At 42.7% G+C, this 22086-nt stretch overlaps 1 pseudogene; it reads left to right on the forward strand.

Annotated features, from left to right (window-relative positions):
• The first annotated feature begins 6251 nt into the window (after nt 1-6251).
• LOC141120775 (U4 spliceosomal RNA) lies at nt 6252-6329 on the forward strand (annotated as a pseudogene).
• Nucleotides 6330-22086: the final 15757 nt, after the last annotated feature.

A 22086-nucleotide genomic window follows, 5' to 3' on the forward strand; every position in this document is an offset into this window, starting at 1 on the left:
TAGCAGGGCCCCATAGCAAAATGTTGTATGGGCCCCCCCTGCAAACAGCCCCCCCCACAGCTGCCCTAGTGTCAATGCAGCGTGACCTGTGCCCCATACAGCGTGACCTGTGCCCCATTCAACGTCACCTGTGCCCAATGCAGCGTGACCTGTGCCCAATGCAGCGTGACCTGTGCCCCATACAGCGTGACCTGTGCCCCATTCAACATCACCTGTGCCCAATGCAGCGTGACCTGTGCCCAATGCAGCGTGACCTGTGCCCCATACAGCGTGACCTGTGCCCCATACAGCATGACCTGTGCCCAATGCAGCGTGACCTGTGCCCAATACAACATTGCCTGTGCCCAATACAGCCTGGTCTGCCTGTGCCCCATACAGCCTCACCTGTGCAGAGGAAGAGGCAAGCTACCCAGATCAGCAGAGAGCGGGATTGCCCGCTGTAATAGCTTTCATTTGAATTTCCCGTCTTCCCGGGGCTCATCGTCACATAGCCCCACCTCTTGGCCTGACGCCTTTGATGACGTCACACGTCCCGCATTTGATTGGCGTTCTGTCTATCAAAGGCGCCGGGCCAGAGGTGGAGCTATGTGACGTGAGCCCCGGGAACACTGGAAGTTCTAATGAAAGCAATTCAGCTCTCTGCTGATCCGGGTGGCTTGCCTCTTCCTCTGCACAGATGAGGCTGTATGTGGCACAGGCAGACCAGGCTGTATTGGGCACAGGCAACGCTGTATTGGGCACAGGTCTCGCTGCATTGGGCACAGGTCACAGCTTGCCTCTTCCTCTCCTCTCTCTTTATCTGGCTGGGAGACTGTGCCGGCGGTGCTCTCATCCTCACTGGGCCCCACTTGGCTGCGGGCCCCATAGCGCCCGCATGGGTCGCTATGGTGGTAGTTAAGCCCCTGCATAACCTGTATCTGAAAAGTTTGAAAGTTTAAGGGTGGGTTCACACTGCAGACAAATGCATCTTGCAGCAGGGGGTCTGGTACAGGTATACGATTGGGCATATGGGATTGTATGATATTTTTTTTATGGTTGAACTAGATGGACTTGTGTCTTTTTTCAACCTAACTATGTAACTATAGTGAGAGCAATTTCAGGAACTTAATCTGCACAGTCTGGAGCCGGGGTCAGCAACCTGTAGATTGCGGACAGGTGACTGGTAGATCTCGGTCTGGGTTTGCTGACCCTCTATTCTAGAGCATCAAACAGAGTGCAATACAGAGGGACTACTTGTAAAGTTGGAGCCGTAGTAGGGAGCGAGAGCCGCATAAGCCAATGCCTCCTCTGTAGTGCTGGCCCTTGTCCCATGTGGAGTGATACCAACTGCACTCCACCTCTTATCTTGGCTAGCGGTCTCCAGAGTGGTGCCAGCAGCAGAAAAGAAGAGATCTTCAGGTCAATGTGAAGCAATACACCGGGCATAATAGTATAGGGCTGCTTTCACACTGATGTGCTGCGGTTTATACACATTGTGGGTGCAGTGCGGTGTACCTGCAGCTTTACTGTGGGTTTGCTGCGCTTAGCCATAGACTTCTATTTTACCCTTCTGTGTTACCACCCCCTAACTTTACGTGTAAATGCGCACAAATGCTACTCCTCTGAAAAGCAATCCGAGTGTGTGTTGATAGGTGGTGAAGAGGCGATATGTTGCCATCAGGTTAGACAAAGAGACAAGGGGGTCAGTAACATGGAACAAAATGTCACCTGCGTAAGCTGAGCTTATGTTCTTTAGTGCACACTGTAACGCCCGTGATGTATAGGTTGGCTCGAATCTTCTGGAGCAAGGGTTCCAATAAGGGCAAACAAGAGTGGCGAAAAGTGGCACCCTTGCCTTGTGCCATTCCCGGATGGGGAATGTAATAGACAGGGAGCTGTTAACCTTAACACGAGCAGTTGGAGACCCAACTTGAAATTAGATGACCAAGGACCAGTCTCTCCAAAACAGCCATAAGGAAGCTCCAATCAACCCGATCGAAAGCTTTGTTAGCATCAATAAAAAGTGTCGAATGGGGGAAGCTGACAGTGCATTCATGCCCAATAGACAAGCTGGATGGAGTTATCCCTCGCCTCCCGTCCAACTATGTCTGACCTGGGTGGATTAGGAGCAGGTGTTTCAACTAATTCGCAAAGATTTTAGCAAAGGTCTTCAAATCAGTGTTTAATAATGAAATTGGACGGTAATTTTGGGGCAAGGTGTGGTCTTTCCCCTCTTTTGGGAGGACCGTGACGTGTGCCAGGAGGGCCCCCCTAGGGAATGTGGCTCTCTGAGGGAAGTGAATTGAGATATTTACACGTGTGCTTGAAGCTGTGGCAAAATCTTTAAATAGTAAGCCTTTGTATAACCAGGGCTTTTCTTGTTAGGCAGGGACTTCACAGTGGCCAGTAATTCTGTAGGGGTAACAGGTAGTTCCAGGTCAGCCCATTGGTCGGGGGAAAAAGTAGGGAACTCAAAAGAGGAGAGGTAATCATTAATGTGTGAAAGCTTCAGGGCTGCATCAGAAGGGGAGGAGGCAGAATCTAAATCATATAATGCATAATAATAATCGCAGAACAGAGAGGCGATTTTGGAGGTGTGTACAACAGCTGTCCCCGAGGGAGATTGGAGTTTATGAACGAAAATAGAGGTGCGATGCCTACAAAGGGCTTTCCCGAGCACCCTGTCAAATTTGTTTGCATGTTCGTAATATTTATGTGCAAGCAAACGCCGCTGTACACTTTGAAAACAGTTTGCAAAGCTCTGTGAGGTGTTGCAGTGCCTCAGGAGTAGCCCAATGTTTATGCTGCAACTCCGCTTGCTACAAAGCCGTGAGCACTGGTTGAAAGTCCACCTGCCTCTTCTTTTTAAGTTTGGCACCCATCGCAATAAACAAGGCATGCACTACAGCCTTGTGACCCTCCCATACGATATTTTCAGGAAAAAATGTGCAAGGCAGCAGAAGAGAAACCGTAATTGGAGCATGTTCAGTGATGGTGATCTGTTCTATAGTAGAGCCCATCAAAAAGTCCAAAGTATGGTGGTCCACAAACAGCAGGTCAATTCTGGTATAGATGTTGTGGACTTTTCGAATAATAGCTAAGGTCCCTTTCGTCACATGCATAGCTCTCCAGCTATTCACCAGGGATTGAGTTTGCAAAGACTAATGAAAATTTTTGCCCAAGTGTTTCCAGCCTGTTGCCAAGGTGAGTAGTGTCAGATTCAAGTTGTTTTATGTCCCGCTTTAAGGTCATTTCCACTCTGCTGGCAAAGTTGTCCAAGTCCTCCTTAGTGGGGAGAGACCATATATGAGGTCTCCCCTATCCCCTCTGATATCAGACATGTCACAGCCCCTGATCCTGGGAAGTTGCAGAGCGGGAGAAGGCAGGGGGAGCCGATTCACTCACCAGCCAAAGTGATGGAATAGGACAAGCAGCAGGCTGTTGTGAAGGCTGGGCTGCAGCTGCTGTGTCCCGATACCCGCTGTGGCGCCATCTTGGAGTCTTTTTCTGGCGTCACTTTTCTATATTTCTACATCGAGTGCACATAACAGCCAAGAATTATACAGATCAACAAAAAGGGGAAACAAATAACACAATCATGGGCTTGTCAGTTCCAGTACATTCTCAATATGAATAATTGGCATGAAGGAAGTCCATGATAGGCGCTGCAGGCCATCATTGTGGCCCGGCACATGAACCAGGCAACAGAACTTTGAGGAACCTACTCCCGCCGACAAGCTGTCAGCAATCGGCAACTAGGCCACATCAGAGGTACCCCAGTCGGTATACTTGTTATGACCTATAGAGAAGTCAACAGTACCCAAATTTAGCACCCAAGATGGGAAAGCCTGAGGCATAGAAGGACCACATGTGGAGACAGGTTTTCTCCACCCACGCACTAGGAAGGTTGTGTGTTCCTCGCCTTGCTGGGCAACTGCAGCCTCAACAATTGTGGGTACATTTAGACCTCCTTTTATTGTGAAAGCATTTTATCCTTGTTTCTGAATTTATGAACTACACGATAAGGGCTCTCCCGTCTCCCTCTCTTTTCTTTCCCAGTGGACACTCAGTCTCTGAGCTTTACCAGAGAATCCTGATCAGCTCCTCAGGATCTTTCCACCCTAGACCATATATCTGTGGAGGGGAAGGGTGGGATCAGGGCTCATTCACACTTGCCTTGACTTCAACAGACATTAAAGCGCCTACAGCTTCAACATGCTTTTTAATGTTTTTGATGCTTTGATGATGCTTCGGTGGTGCTTTAGTGATGCTTTGGTGGTGCTTTTTTGAAGCTTTAATGAAGCTTGGCAGATGCCCTGTGTGTGTGATGGTATTGCATACCTGCAATTTCTCCAAAAACAAAGCAAGACTAAAGCTTAAAAAAAGCCCCACAAAAGCTGTAGGTGCTTCAAGTGAGCTTTGCTATGGACTTCTATGGAGGCTTTGTTTGAAGCACCACTAAAGCGACATGGGGTATAATTTTTGAAGAAAAGCCAAAGCAAAGCAAACGCAAGGTGTAAACAGGACCGTAAGCTAACCATTCTTTTTAGTCACAGGGGCTTTGACTGGTGCTCAGAGAGCTTTAACAAAGCATGTTCAAAGCCATGTTTTGAAGCAAGTGTAAACGAGCCCTAAGGGCTCATTTACACTTGCTTCATCTTCAACACACATTAACGGCTAGTTTACACTTGCTTCAAACAGGCTTTGTTAAAGCTCCTGTCACTAAATAAAATGGTTAGCTTACAGTCCTGTTAACACCTTGCTTTTGCTTCGGCTTTGCTTTAAATAATATACCCCATGTATCTTTAGTGGTGCTTCAAAGCGTCTTCAAAGCCTCCATAGAAGTCTATGGCAAAGTTTGCTCGAAGTCCCACTGAAGCTCCACCGAAGTCTCACGAAGCCCCACCAAAGCTCATTGAAACCCCATCGAAGCCCCACCAAAGCCTCAACGAAGCCCCACCAAAGCCTCATCGAAGCCCCACCAAAGCCTCATCGAAGCAAGGTGTAAACAGGACTGTACGCTAACCATTTTATTTAGTGACAGGGGCTTTGACTGGCGTTCAAAGAGCTTTAACATAGCCTGTCCGAAGTTGTGTTTTCAAACAAGTGCAAACGAACCCTAAGGGGAGGGGGAAAAAGAACAAGTGCACTTTTTCTGAAAGTGTATTAGATTTATTTTTTAAAGCAAATTTTAAAATACTATTTCCGAAACTACTCTATATGCATAAGCGACACACCCATGAGTACAAAAATATCAAACTGCTGAAAACACACTGTCAGAATAATCATTTTTCTAACAAATACAAGACTAAAGGAAAAAGTAGAACTGTTAGATTTTCTGTGACAGCTCTGCAATTTGAGTCAACTGTGCTCCAGGCTCCCCTGCAGTCACTGACTCCGCATCAGAAACAGATGCTGCAAGAAGGCTGTGGATCAGATTTAATTTAGATATCCAGGGTACTGCTATATTTGAATGTGACATCATTAGAAGTAAAGTACCTCAGCTGCAGAAGGACACATAACCCTAAACGTTTCAAATATACCGAATCGGAACAACTCCGAAGACAGAATTTTGTTCTTAAGCAGCTCCCTCTAGGGGAAGAATGGGGAAAGGATCATCACTTTGGGGCAAATACTATATACAGAGTGTCATTCCTACTGACAGAAGACAGAAACACAGTCAGTGCACACTTATGTCTCTTGTGTGTGTCATGCCTGTGAAGTTTTTTTCCTGGCCGTGATGGGATTTAACAGAAAGGGGACAGAGCTGGGATCATTCTCAATCTTCTGAAATGTCATCTGATGTTTGAAATGCATCTTGGAAAGTAGGGCCTTTGCTGCTGTCATTGAGGAGTGCAGTGAATATTTTAAATATATAAAACATATACCGGGAGTATTATACCTAAATTAATTTTTCCCATGTTATCTGTTAAAATGTTGTCCTCATAGGCGTGTGCGCAGGGTGTTCCAGGTGTACCTGGGCACACCCATACACCCAGTGTGGTGCAAACCCCCCCTGTTTAGACCCCTGATATTTCGCCAAAGCCCCCTAATAGGGCTCCTAAAAAAATTGTAAAGAAAATAATAAAAAAAAAAAATTGTAAAAAGTAATAAAAAATAAAATAATAAAAATAAAAACTACTGACACCAAACTCTGTCCTACTGACACTGCACGTTGCTCTGCTCTACACAGTCATATATATATATAGATATATATCTATATATATATATATATCTATATATATATCTGTATATAGATATATATCTATATATACTTTGCGCAGTGGCAGTATTGTAGCCAATGAGGTTAATCGGAGGCGCGATTATTGCTAATTGTAAACTTTTCCATGGGCGGCACAGTGGTGTAGTGGTAGCACTCTTGCCTAGCAGTAAGAAGGGTCACTGGTTCGAATCCCAACCACGACACAACCTGCTTGGAGTTTGCATGTTCTCCCTGTGCCTGCGTGGGTTTCCTCCGGGTACTCCGGTTTCCTCCCACACTCCAAAGACATGCTGGTAGGTTAATTGGATCCTGTCTAAATTGTCCCTAGTATGCATGAATGTGAGTTAGGGACCTTAGATTGTAAGCTCCTTGAGGGTAGGGACTGATGTGAATGTACAATGTATATGTAAAGCGCTGTGTAAATTGACAGCGCTATATAAGTACCTGAAATAAATAAATATATATATATACCATGAATGAAAAAAGTATGACAAAGAAATGATTAGTCTATAATTTTAATGGTAGGTTTATTTTAACTGTGAAAGACAGAATAACGACAAAAAAAATCCAGAAAAAGTTAGAAATTGATTTGAATTTGAATGAATAAAATACGTTTTTGGCCCCTTCGCAAAACATGACTTAGTACTCGGATGCAAAACCCTTGTTGGCAATCACAGAGGTCAGAGTTTCTTGTAGTTGGCCACCAGATTTACACACATCTCAGGAAGGATTTCGTCTCACTCCTCTTTGCAGATCCTCTCCAAGGCATTAAAGCGGAGTTCCACCCAAAAGTGGAACTTCTGCTTATCTGATTCCTCCGGTGCCACATTTGGCACCTTTCGGGGGGGGTACCTGTTTTTTACAGGTACCCTGTCCCCACTTTCGGGAGACCGGGCCATGGCGAAGTACGTCAGCAGCTCGGCCCCCCTCCTCCTTTGTTTACCCCCTTCCCTTCTGCTAGGCCAGTGAGAGAGTGCAGCGCACTTCGCGCATGCGCAGTAGGGACCCGGCCGTGAAGCCGAAAGACTACACTACCGGGTTCCCTTACCAGCAATGGTGGCAGCAGTACCCGACCAGCCGATGGTCAGGTACTGCCAACATCGCTGGACTCCAGGACAGGTAAGTGTCCTAATATTAAAAGTCAGCAGCTACAGTATGTGTAGCTGCTGACTTTTCAATGTTTAAAGGGGCGGGCGGAACTCCTCTTTAAGGTTTCAAGGCTGACATTTGGTAACTCAAACCTTCAGCTCCCTCCACATATTTTCTATGGGATTAAGGTCTGGAGACTGGCTAGGCCACCCCAGGATCTTAAAGGGGTTGTAAACCCTCACGGTTTTTCACCTTAATGCATTCTCAGGGCCAACACTACTTGACAGAATCAGCTACATGACACCAAAGTCCTTCTTAGCTGCCGGTAAAGCTGGATACACACTATACAATTTTCTGTCGATTTTTTCCTTCAAATTTACCAGAACCACATAATATGAGGTCAAACCTTAAGAGTTTCAATTTGTGTGCAATCAGGCAGGCCCTTGCACTACATAGTTTTGGTAAATCTAAAGGAAATGAGACAACAAAAGTTGTATAGTGTATATGGGGTCTAAGAGAGGCTTTCTGACCACCACTGGAAGAAGGGAATTCTTCCCACAGACCACCAATGAAAGCAGCATTTTCCCAATGATCCCAATGAATTGTTTTTTGCAGGGATTCCCCTCGATCTGAAAATGATTTTCAGAGTTAATAATATTTAGGGAAGAGATGTAGCAGTATGGTCATTAATTGGTTGTCTATGCCTAACTCAGGGTTAATCCGAATCCATTGGTTGCATCACGTGGTCTGGACTAGTGGTGGTGTCTGACAATGCTGTCATTTTCATAATGATGGAGAGTTATGCATGTCATTAATATTTTGTAGCAATTTTGGATTTTGGTTATATTTATATATTTTTGATAGGAATAAAGTATTATTATTATTATTTCTTTTTTTATAACCCATTGGGGTTGATTTACTAAAACTGGAGAGTGCAAAATCAGGTGCACGGTAGCCAATCGGCTTCTAACTCCAGCTTGTTCAATGAAGCTTTGACAAAAAAACCTGGAGGCTAATTGGTTTTTATACTACAGTCTATACTACAGTCTTGAAGTGTATATTAAAATCATACATAGTGGCAGGCGAGGAATGAGGAGAGGTACATTACTTTGGGGGAGATACAGAAAGACCAAGCCCAACCCCTGAAAACCAATCCCACACCATAATCCCCCTCCACCAAATGATTTGGACCAGTGCACAATGCAAGATCCATAAAGACATGGATGAGCGAGTTTGGGCTGGAGGAACTTGACTGGCTTGCACAGAGTCCTGACCTCAACCCGATAGAACCCTCAATATAGATCAAAGTATAGGGATTGGCGCTGTGTTAGGAGTATGACTAAAAATTCGCAAGAAGTTCAAGTGTAAAAATAAAAATAAAAAATTTTTTTTTTTTTTTTTTTTGGTATGATCCAAAAATTACTAACAGGAAAAAGTGTCCTTATGTTAGTGAAAACACCTTAACCAGTGAAAAATACTACTATATGTGCAAAAAAATCACAAATATTAAGCAATACTAAATAACATAAATACACATGAATAAATATAAAGTGATAAAGTGCAAAAAGCAGTGGTTGTCCACCAGTAATGTGTAAATGTGCAATAATTATACGCAATAAAAATCATTAATAATGTGTCAAAATCGCAGCTAAAAATCAAAAAACCCTATGTTGTTTAGTGCAAAAAAAGTTCATAGCAATTGTGCAGGGAGTTCTTCTTAGGTGATAAAGTGCCGTGCTGTATCAACTGGTGGTCCCCCCAATGTGGTTGCACTCACCGGAGCGCTCCACCCCTGCAGGGGTACGAGCGTACACTGTTGGTCCTGTCACTCCAGTCCTATGGGTGTCAGTTTCCTTCCACGCGTCCTATTTCCAAAAAGCAGCTGTACACACAGAGAGGTGGGGACTTCCTGTCCCTTGGTATTAAAAGTCCCCACTGGATATCCGCTTGAGTATTAAAAAATATTAAAAGAAAGGTATCCACATAGCGTGATTCTGTTTAAAATGTATCCATTTATTTACATAAAAAACAGTCCAGTCGCATTAGGCTGATAACACACTAGCGGTTAAAAAGTATCCAAATGTTTCAAAAATGGGAGAGGGAGCTCACAGTCTCCTATACTCTCCCTGTAATCCGGGGCTGCAGCGTCAGCGTGAACCGCCGCTTGCGTTCCACCGGTCAAATTCTGGAACCACGATCTGCGGAAATGACGTTGTGCATGCCAAGATAGTCCCGCCTTACGCGTTTCGTCACACGGACGTCATCGAACCCTCAATATGAATGTTTTTCAGGGGTTGGGCTTGGCCCCTTAGTTCCAGTGAAGGTAACTCTTAAGGTGTCAGCATACCAAGACATTTTGGACAATTTCATGCTCCCAACTTTGTGGGAACAGTTTGGGGATGGCCCCTTCCTGTTCCAACATGACTGCACACCAGTGCACAAAGCAAGGTCCATAAAGACATGGATGAGCAAGTTTGAGGTGGAGAAACTACCTGACCTCAACCCGATAGAACACACAAATGGGCTTCTGGAAGAATGGTCAAACGTTCCCATAGACACACTCCTAAACCTTGTGGACAGCCTTCCCGGAAGAGTTGAAGCTGTTATAGCTGCAATGGGTGGGCCAACTCAATATTGAACCCTACGGACTAAGACCGGGATGCCATTGAAGTTCATGTGCGTGTAAAGAATGAATGAAAAATGAATGAATGAAAAATGTATAAAGCGCTGCAAATGCCAATTGAATCGTCTCAAGGCGCTAAATGCGTTTGGTGTTGTCAGCTTCTAGAAGAGGAAGGTCTTGAGTTTTTTCCTGAAAGCCAGGTGGTTTTCTTCCATGTGGATGTGGGTCGGAAGTGCATTCCATAGCCGAGGTCCTTGGACTGCCAATCTTCGTTCTTCCTTTGCTTTGCTTTATTTGGGAATGAGAATTAGGTTTTGGTTAGATGATCGAAGATTGCGATTGGGTGTGTAGTGTTTTATTTTCTCTCGAAGGTATTGAGGCGCGTTTCCTTGTATGCATTTGTGGGTGAGGCAGGCGTCCCAATACTTTTGGTTATATAGTGTATATATAATATTCCCCGTCGTACACTTTCCTTGAAATGACAAGAGGTAAGCAGGTGCTGTAGCAATTGCCAGCTGAGAACTGCTAACATAAGCTAAAATATATCGTTAGCATATCAAAGATTTTTGAACTAATAGCCAAACGTTTATTCAGATGCTCACATCACAGCAATAAATTTCAACGTTTTCAGGCCACACAAGATCCTTTTGTCTAGCATATTCACATGGCTTAAAGGATAACTAAACCCAAAAAACAAAATGTAACATATTGCAGCCCACAGTCCTCAGAGTGGCTGCATCAGTTGGCTTTTTTTACTCCACCTAAGAACTTTTTCAGAAAATACCTGTTGATCTTGCTATATTTACACCCTTGCTTTAAAGTTAAAGTCTTTCATTGGGCAAATTTGTTATCCACCCCACCTCTCCCCCTCATTAAAAAAAGTGTTATGAAAAAAAAAGGTATTTTCAGGACCTGTGATGGTCCAGGTTACCAGGCTTCCCACTCTGATGTCCAAAAGAGAGAAGACTAAGAACACGACAAATTGCATGACCATGGATTGTGTTGAGTGTTTGGGCCATTTAGATTAAAAAAAAAAATTCTATTGCTGTTGCAATTAGATACAAGAGGGTAACAGGTTTTTTTTGAGGGCGGGGGATCTCCTGATCAGACTTTAAACAGTGTAGGTCCAAAGACCTAACACTTCCATGCATCTAACTGCTTGTAATATATGCATCCTTGTACTGTTCTGTCACTGGTCCACAATAAGTAAAACTGAGCATTGTCATGAAGAGATTGGAGGCTAGCTGCACAGATTGGGGTTAAGATGAGGATAAATGCCACAGTTTAAAGCTATAACACTGAGAAATAAATATTTTTTTGCAATCACACAATGCTCACATTTTGCTATGTCAGACACTCCAGAATGATCCACTCAATAATGTTCAAAATATTCTGCTCCAAATTCTTATTCAGTTCTGTAAACAAGAAAATCTTTCAGCAAAGCTGAAAAGTAATCATGTTAATGATGTGAAAGGAAGACTAGAGCTCCTCCTGCTGGCTAAATAGAAGGCTGCATAATGTTCACATGCGATTTTTCATATGTTTATATTTTACAAGAAGCCAGGAATGAGTCTTGGATGGGAGGTATGTGCCCCCTTTGTTTGGGCTGTTGTCCCCTTAAAGGGATGACAATGAGCAGACATGATTCTCTATGATTAAGCCACTTTCGTGGCGCGAAACGTGTCAGAGGAGCATAGTCAGGAGGAGCTTAGGCTGAAGCCGTATCTTCAACTTCTTTTATAGTGGCTGGGTTCCAGTTTGTGTTATTTCCACCTTCTGTGTTCTGATTAGCTTTTGAATTATATCGCCATTTTTTATTTCGAACCAATGTGACAAATAATTAAAATTCAACATTCTTCCAATATGTCATAAGAAACAGAATGTGAATACAATTTGCTCTTTCTTCTATATTATAACATTGTCATTACCAGTATGGAAATGTAACCTTAAAGCTAAATTAAAAAAAAGTGGAAGAGCTTTAAGAAACCCCAGAGGGGACAACAAGTGACATTTTAAAGATGGCTCAGACCTGCATGGGAGACCTGCAGCAAAGAGGTCATTCACATTGTTGGAGCCCAAATGACATTCAAATCCAGATTTATTTACGTGATCCATGTTTCACCCAAGAGGTTTTAAAACTGCATATCCACTACAGTAGCAAAGCTCACTCATTAAGTTTCATTCCCCAAGAATGACGGATAGAGAACAAATTATTATTACTTTTTTTTTGGGGGGGGGGGGAGTTTGTTTTTTTAATGTTGTTTTGTTTTTACACTCATAAAGATTAAACATGATTTTAACATCACCCAGGGTGCAGTAGATAGACATATATTTGAAAAAGAGGAATCAGCACTGTGCAGGCAAAATAGACGATGTATGATTCAAATATTTTAGAAAAATTATATTAAACATGTAATAATCAATTGGGGCAAAGAGATGCCCCGAGAAAGCAATAAGGAGGATCAGCCATGGTATACCATATATAGAAATGAAATTAGCTTTATTAATATATCAATAGTACGTTAAAACCACTAAATGTAAGACAGTGACATTAACCACTTAAGGACCGAGCCTCTTTCTGAGATTTGTTGTTTACAGTTAAAAATAGGGGTTTTTTTGCTAGAAAATTACTTATAACCCCCAAACATTATATTTTTTTTTCTAACACCCTAAAGAATAAAATGGCAGTCGTTGCAATACTTTCTCTCACGCCGTATTTGCGCAGCGGTCTTACAAGGGCACTTTTTTTTGGGAAAAAATACATTTTTTTGAATTAAAAAATAAGACAACAGTAGCCCAATTTTTTTTTTATATTGTGAAAGATAATGTTACGCCGAGTAAATTGATACCAAACATGTCACACTTCAAAATTGCGCCCGCTTGTGGAACGGCGACAAACTTTTACCCTTAAAAATCTCCATAGGCGACGTTTAAAAAATCCTACAGGTTGCATGTTTTAAGTGACAGAGGAGGTCTAGGTCTGGAATTATTGCTCTCACTCTACCGATCGCGGTGATACCTCACATGTGTGGTTTGAACATCGTTTTCATAAGCGGGCGCTACTCACGTATGCGTTCGCTTCTGCGCGCGAGTTCGTCGGGATGGGGCTCGTTTAAAACATTTTTTTTGCTAATTTATTTTACCTTTTATTTTTTTATTTTTACATATTTCTTTAAAAAAAAAAAATTGTGTCACTTTTATTCCTATTACAAGGAATGTAAACAATGCAGGACCCCTTAAATATGAGATCTGAGATAAAAAAGACAGCAGATCTCATATTTAGACTAAAATGGAATAAAAAAAAAAATTGTCATTTCAAAAAATGAAAAAAAAATGTCCCTTTAAGAGCTATGCAATGATATGGAGATGGGTGGGGGCCATGTTCCCCTCACTCGTCCCCATGTCAAGCCACAGGAAGGACCCGATCGCCTCTGCCGCTGCCGACAGCTCCAGTAAGCGGCGGGAGGGAGGGCCCTCTCCCGCCGCCGATAAAAGTGATCTTGCGGCGAATCCGCCGCAGAGACCACTTTTATCTTAAACCGGACCGCTCACTTAAGAAGAGGTTAGCGGGGTTATGGCAGCTAGCTGCTGCCATAACAACGATATCCTCCTTCAAAGTACCGATGTATATTGTCGTGAGCTGGTCCGGAAGTGGTTAATGTGGAATCATATCCCAGCATACCCTATAATGAAAAACACACACACAAAGTTGACAACGTTGTCACAATATGGCGCCAGAACTATAGGCCCCACGCATACACACCCACATGCATACCCAGTCACAATGGAGATAAATTATGCTGCTATCAGTATTGAATTGGACCCCGAAACATCATGTTCAAGAATAGACAGTATCAAAACTAGATTTGCTATTTATTAGTTGCTGAATGTCCATTTAGGGCTAGGTTTGAGACTGTCATTCATTGATTGATGAAATTCCTGGTGAGGTAATTAATAAAGATATATCACTGAGCACAGTAATGATAGACTAGTTTAGTACTGTCATTCATAGAGACGAATCGGTAACCCCACCCCCCCTTAGTGATTGAGTCCTCAAAACTGGATTCATGTTTGCTTTTATTTTTATATATTGTTGACTCATGAATCTCTCTGGATCACTTTGATCAGTGGATCCTTTTTTCTTTTGAGCTTTATTGCTATAGTACGCTTCTTTCCCTACCACACCCATGTTAGACAAGAGTGTGAGCTGACTAAGAGACTGCGCAAGGCTATGGCATTTGTTATTGGCGATGAGTTTGATGATGAGATTAAAGCCACATTTAACTTAGAAACAGTTGATACTGAACTGCAGGCGCAAAGTGATATCAAACCGGTATTCAGGGAGCAACGCTTATTATTAGATCAGTAAACCAAAAATGGGACATCCTCTCACTTGAGTCCTACATCAGTAACAAAATAATCCCCAGTGGTCTCAGGGAAAGGGTAATCCCTGCCACTCCTCTACAAACCAACAGATTCCTTGATAAGTGGTAGCAACAACTACCACTTACCACAATGGAGGTTATGAAACTTATTATCAAGGAAGAGAAGCTACAATTGGCGACATTACAAACATTGATTGCTGAAAGTAGCAATAAACTCGAACCTCTTAAAGACAAATCCGAATTCGACAAACTTAATGATCTCCTCAAAAAAGAGATTGATAAGTCCCAAAAAAACCTTAAACTGACTAAACAGTCTAAATTCAAAAGGGATCTTGACCACTGGCCAGGGGTGATATCTTCGACCTCACCCCGAGAGCTAGCAGGAGTCAATCTCAGCGACGTAGATTTCCCTCACAACTGGGTGCAAGTGGTGGTACTCAATCCCCTGGAAGTGAGGACGAGTTACACCACTCCGTTACTTTTTTAGAGAAGGACTTACAGGAGTTAGAGGACCCTCCTCAATCCAGGAGCATACAGTACTCAAAGGAGGCAGAGTAGATACAACAGTAGGAGGAAAAGGAGAAGGAAAATGGAAACACAGGAAAGGAAGGGATCCAGAGAAAACAAACTGAAAAGAACTCCTGTTAACTATCTCTATTTCAGAAACCACCCCCCTTGATGACATGAAAGTCATCAATCTTTCTGATTTCCAACTTCAAAAAAGACTTAACTTCTTTAGAAGGGGATTACCTTTTTCCCCTATCTCAAGAATGGACCATTTTGAGATCTTCAAGGACCTCTGTTTATTCCTGAAAAAGGTATACTATAAATTACTATACTCAGGTAAACCCGCTACAGACCCCCCATTCAGGAGGATGATCTGGCTGATAAAAAGGCCCTAGATCAACTGGTCTCCCTATTAGATGAGGGAGGATCTTCATGGGAAGACTATGAACCCTCAGATACACTGCCCCTAAGAAGGAATCCTAATCTTAAAATCAGATCGACCTCTATGCCCCAATTCCGTAAAAACAAGTGGCTGGGTGTTTTCCTCGACCTTGTCCAGGAAGACCTTCAAAAGGTCAACTGGACTGTGATAGGGAGTGATAACCTCACACCAGAGGAATGCCAAGCCCTAACAGAATGTAGTATGGGTCTATATTCATATATAACTTTAGTAATTGAATTACAAGAAACTTAGTAATAGTTTTATAAGTAATCACTTCTATCCATATACAACATGTTTAATGCATGAGACATCTGCTTCATTATGCTATGGGAAGTTGGGAACCTTTGACCTTTTCTTTTCATCAGTTGTAGCTATTGTTTTCCCTACCATATAAATATGACTGGGAGGCCAGTTCCAAGTTTAAGGTTTGATTCAGGACTGAAGAGAAGGTCTGAATCAAGTTGAATAGCATCTCCAGGTATCTCATTTCGGAGATTGTGACTCCCCTGGATTGAATATGCTGTATTGTATCGTATCATCTGTAATACATCTTTAATCAAAGCTAAGTAAAACTTTTTATTACATTCTTTGTGTGTTGTGTGTTTTAATCCTTGCATTTACTGACCACATATCTGAAAGGGTAAATATATGAATGAACCTATGAATAAATGTAACACAGAATTTAACCCCTTGTTACACAGAACTTCAAAATCCTGAGAGGGTTGTAATCAAACCAAGGGATAAAGGGGGTAACGTGGTGATTCCTTCTATTGACAGATACGAGAGGGAAGTACGCCGCTTGCTATATGATAGTTCTACCTATAGTAAATTGGACTCAAACCCTTTTCAGTCATTAGTGACCCTTATAAATGATAGGTTATCTTGGGCACTAGAGGCAGACCTAATCACCAAAAAAGAGTTTAACTATTTAAAGGTTGATGATTTTAACATCCCTACATTCTACATCATCCCCAAGATCCATAAAAACCAGGAGGACCCCCCCGGGCGACCAATTGTCTCTGCAATTAGGGGCCCACTCGAAAAAGGGTCGGCAAATATATTGATTCCCTTATAAAGGACCTTGTGAATACTTTACCTTCATATGTACCTGACCCTGGGGATGTGCTCAATAAAATTGAGATTTTGGCCTTCACTGGGGGGGTTTCTCCTGGTAGGAATTGATGTAGAGGCGCTGTATATGTCCATATAACATGAGTTGGGTATCTCTGTGGTGTTTTACTTCTTAGAGAAAAAATACCCCACCATGGGTGCACAAAATTAGTTTATCATTGAACTCCTAGATCTGGCTTTAAAACATAACTATTTCCAGTTTCTAGGAAATAATTACCAGCAATTATGTGGCACTTCCATGGGAGCACCCTGGGCACCCGCTTATGCCTTGGATGGTGGGAGGAGGAAGAGGTTTATGGGTCGCCGATGTACCTGAGCCATGCTCACACCTGGCTGAGGTACATCGACGACATCTTGATGGTATGGGATGGTTCCATAGCGGAACTGATGGCATTTATGGATGAACTGTGCCATAACTCTATGAACATACATCTTACCTTTGTGGCAGACTCCCATGAGATTTAATTTCTTAACCTCTCTATCAGACTGGAAAATGGAAAACTGCTAACCAAAACCTATAGAAAAGCGATAGCAGCTAACACCCTATTATCAGCAGATAGCCATCACCCCAGACTCCTTATTAAAGGCATCCCCGTGGGACAGTTCCTGAGAACACGCAGGAACTGCTCCACCGATGAGGACCATTTGACGGGAGTCGGATATGTTATGTAGATGATTCGGGGAAAGGGGCTACTCCCACCATATCCTGAGGCGGGCCAGACAAATTGCAGGACATAAGACAAGGCAGGACCTCCTTCTGACCTGTGAACCTGCCATTGGTGAATCAGGAGGACCCGTTAGATTAATCATGCAATATGGTGCCCAATGGAGCCAGATAGGTTCCATCTTACGGGATCATTGGCATGTCCTGACCTGTCTGAAGGGCATGGAGGATATTGTAGGTTCCAGGCCAGATATGGTAGCAAAGCGGTGTGGAAATCTAGATGATACACTGGTCCAGTCTGAATTTGTCAGAATGCAGAACAGGAATTGGCTTACTGCTATGCCCAAATTTAAGGGCATGCATCCCTGTGGCCAATGCGGAATGTGTCACTATGTAGAAAGCTCAGGGTGTTCACTGACTCTGCAAGAAAGCATGAATTTGAGATTCAACAATTCATTAACTGTGCCGCCACAAGGGTACTGTATATTCTTGCGTGCCTGTGTAAAAAATTATATGTTGGCAAGACGAAATGCCAACTTTGAATCAGGATCAGTGAACACCTCAAAAGCATAAGATTGAAGGAGGAGACACCAGTGGCACCGCAGAGGTGACTTTGACACTGTCCTGTTAAAAAAGAAAAATCCTGGATTTTCAGGCTCAACACTTTACAGCCTACGGCTTGAACAATTAGCTAAGTCTCAAGGTCTTCCTCGAACCATAACACAACCACTAATTTCAGATAAATCTGAAGTCTACCGGTCTCATCTATTGAACTAATCTAGTAATTAAAAATTTGAATTTTAATCAAATTCATTGATATAATTAACGGATGATACAGTAAATTAAAGCTTGAATCTTCAGTCTTGCGCAGCCTCATTATGATGACTGTATCCGGTAGAAAAACTATATTTATTATGTAAGCTTTTTGTATTACTTTATTTTCTATACTACTTCTCCCCTCTTGGCTTTTTAACCAATGCAATATGCTGTGTCACCACAAGATGGCCCTCTAATAGTTTTTTGACGTAGTAGATGCTGAGTGGACATTCGTTCTTTTAAAACGATCGTGATAACCTACATAGTACGTCCTGCAGAAGCGCACGGTCACGTGTGCAAAATGCATTGACGGAGGTTGCGCCAGACTAGCCTCACGCTCCATCATGTGTCCCAGCTAATGTGCGTAGTTTCCTCGCACCGCCATCTTCCCTTGGTCTATTTGGATAAGTCTGCTCTGGATTGACCTCTGAGCCACCATAGTTGATCTCCCAAACAGCTGATTGGAAACTCTCGTGCACAGCTGAGATACAGTGGACTCTCCTCCTGATTGGCCACGGGAGCATCACTGGCTCCCACTGCTGTCAATCAAAGTCAGTTAGCCAATCAGGGGAAAGAGAGGTGGGGCCAAACAGCAGCTGCGTGTTTACATTGACACACAGGGCTGCAGCTCGGCCCGGGTGCCCCCATAGCAAGCTGCTGGTCTTTGGGGGCACTCGTCAGGAGGGAGGGGACAGAAGCAGCGAAGAGGGACCCGAGAAGAGGATCCAGGCTGCTCTATGCAAAACCAACTGCACAAAGAAGGTAAGTATGACATGTTTGTTATTTAAAAATTAAAAAAAAGTGAGACTTTACAATCACTTTAAGTTGCACTTCCCCACAAGATGTTCCTTCCCTATTGACTCTAATGCTTTTTTCCACATGGAGCAATTTTGCAAAAATATTCAGCTTTTCCGCAATGTAAAAGTATTGTTTTTTTTCTAGCCCTGGGTAAGCTCTGACAAGTTGGTTTGGAGCTTACACAAGGCTTTCTTTCCCCATCCCAGTAACTAAACAGAAATATTGAGATGCAAGTAAATCTGAGTGCATGCTGCTTGGAAGAGGGATGTCAAGTGAAGCTTTTACTTTGCTCTGCATGGGTAAAGCTAAGGTTCACTTTAACAGAAACCTCTAGTGAGAAAAATATGTGGGCTGCCATTGCTGATCTCCTTTTAAAAATGTTCTTGTCATGACTGTCTCTGAGTTCAGTAATGTCTCCTCACTTGAACCATGCAGGGCACACAACTTCCACCAGCCAGTGACACAAGGCAGCATGCACGCAGTGGAAGATCTCTTACCCTTTCCCCACAGACATGGGAATAGCCGATGCTCAGTTGTGTTTAGATTTTTAATCCAAAATAAGCCTATAGAGAATTTTTGCAAGGGTGCTATAAAAGATGTTTTTGAATAAAGTTTGCTTTAAAGAGGTTGTAAACCCTTACATATACCCAGTGAAGAGACTGGCCTTAGGTGTTACACAGAGATGAAACAAATCCTCCTACAAAAGTTGTACCTGTTTATCTGCGTTCTTCTCTTCTCTACACCCCTTCCAATTGCAGAATTTACACAGGATCTCTCAGCTCTGAAAAGCAGGGGGTGAGGAGCTGAAGTTACATTAGTGAGGAGATCTCTGAGAGCTGATTGGAGGGAAGGGACACCCCCCGCCTTCACACAGCACACAGGAACAAAGCTGAAGCTGTCAATCAAGGACTGTGCCCTCACCATCACCATTTTTCCCTTGGTGTCAGGAAAACTCATCAGAAGTGACTCATGATTATAGCATGCTTATCCAGTCTACTGACTGGAATGGTACCAGGTGATTGGAGAAAAGGCAATGTAGCACCAATATTTAAAAAGGGTCCAAAATACATCCCTGGGAATTACAGACCAGTTAGCCTAACATCAATAGTATGTAAACTCTTGATGGGGATGTTGAGGGACTATATACAAGATTTTAGTAATGAGAACGATATCATTAGCAGTAATCAGCATGGATTCATGAAGAATCGTTCTTACCAAACCAATCTATTAACCTTCTATGAGGAGGTGAGTTGCCATCTAGATAAAGGAAGGCCCGTAGACGTGGTGTATCTGGATTTTGCAAAAGCATTTGACACAGTTCCCCATAAAAGTTTACTGTACAAAATAAGGTCCGTTGGCATGGACCATAGGGTGAGTACATGGATTGAAAACTGGCTACAAGGGCGAGTTCAGAGGGTGGTGATAAATGGGGAGTACTCGGAATGGTCAGGGGTGGGCAGTGGGGTTCCCCAGGGTTCTGTGGTGGACCAATCCTATTTATTTTGTTCATAAACGACCAGGAGGATGGGATAAACAGTTCAATCTCTGTATTTAATACTAAGCTAAGCAGGGCAATAACTTCTCCGCAGGATGTGGAAACCTTGCAAAAAGATCTGAACAAATTAATGGGGTGGGCGACTACATGGCAAATGAGGTTCAATGTAGAAAAATGTAAAATAATGCATTTGAATGGCAAAAATATGAATGCAATCTATACACTGGGGGGAGAACCTCTGGGGGAATCTAGGATGGAAAAAGACCTGGGGGTCCTAGTAGATGATAGGTTCAGCAATGGCATGCAATGCCAAGCTGCTGCTAGCAAAGCAAACAGAATATTGGCATGCATTAAAAGGGGGATCAACTCCAGAGATAAAACGATAATTCTCCCGCTCTACAAGACTCTGGTCCGGCCGCACCTGGAGTATGCTGTCCAGTTCTGGGCACCAGTCCTCAGGAGGGATGTACTAGAAATGGAGCGAGTACAAAGAAGGGCAACAAAGATAATAAAGGGTCTGGAGGATCTTAGTTAGGAGGAAAGGTTGTGAGCACTGAACTTATTCTCTCTGGAAAAGAGACGCTTGAGAGGGGATATGATTTTAATTTACAAATACCGTACTGGTGACCCCACAATAGGGATAAAACTTTTTCACTGAGGGGAGTTTAACAAGACATGTGGCCACTCATTAAAATTAAAGAAAAGTGGTTTAACCTTAAACTACATAGAGGGTTCTTTACTGTAAGAGCGGCAAGGATGTGGAATTCCCTTCCACAGGCGGTGGTCTCAGTGGGGAGCATCGATAGTTTCAAAAAACTATTAGATAAGCACCTGAACGACCAAAACATACAGGGATATACAATGTAATACTGACATATAATCACACACATAGGTTGGACTTGATGGACTTGTGTCTTTTTTCAACCTCACCTACTATGTAACACAGCAGCAGATAGTAATGACACTTATCCTCTAAACCATATTGTAATGCGATGCAGCAAAAGTGTAGCTCACCTTACATCTAAAGAGGGAAAAAAATTCTCACAGCACATGGAAGAGCGCTAAGTCTGTGGCATGTGAATAATATGAAATGACAAGGTAATCTGAGTTTTGTTACACCATTTTAATCAAAAGTTCAGAAAGACAGTTACAATATAAACTGAGAACTAAAGAAATGGAAATCATACGAGTGTGCTTGTATTTATATAGAGAGAGAAAGAGGGGGACGGGGCGGGGGCACCAAAATTAATGTAAGAGATTTGAAGGAGGATGAGAGCAATAGAAGGGACTTTTTTTGAGTTAACCACTTGCCCTCTGGAAGATTTACCCCCCTTCATGACCAGGCCAATTTTTGCGATACGGCACTGCGTTACTTTACCTGACAATTGCGCGGCACTGTTACACTGTAACCAAATAAAATGTATGTCCCTTTTTTAACACAAATAGAGCTTTCTTTTGGTGGTATCTGATCACCTGTGCAGTTTTTATTTTTTGCTCTGTAAACAGAAAGATAAAGAACGACAATTTTGCATAAAAAAACTAAATATTTTACTTTCTGCTATAAAACATATCCAATAAAAAAAATGAAGAAAATAAAATGTCTTCATAAATTTAGTCCAGTATGTATTCTGCTGCATATTTTTAGTAAAAAAAATCCCAATAAGCGTATATTGACTGGTTTGCGCAAAAGTTATAGCGTTTTTTTTTTTTGTTTTACTAGTAATGGCAGTGATCAGCGACTTATAGCAGGACTGCAATATTGCAGCAGACAGTGTTTGTGCACAATGTGGGAGGTGCTTTTACTACAGGAAGGCATTTCTCCATCTCCCTGCTTTGCAGGAACACAGGACCAATACCTTTCTCTACTGACAGAACGGCAATCCGCGTACTGGCTCTCTGCCCAATGATCAGCGGATGCCGGTGGATATCGAGGC

Source organism: Aquarana catesbeiana, linkage group LG13 (assembly GCF_042186555.1).
Source record: "Aquarana catesbeiana isolate 2022-GZ linkage group LG13, ASM4218655v1, whole genome shotgun sequence".
In the NCBI taxonomy this organism is placed as follows: Eukaryota; Metazoa; Chordata; class Amphibia; order Anura; family Ranidae; genus Aquarana; species Aquarana catesbeiana.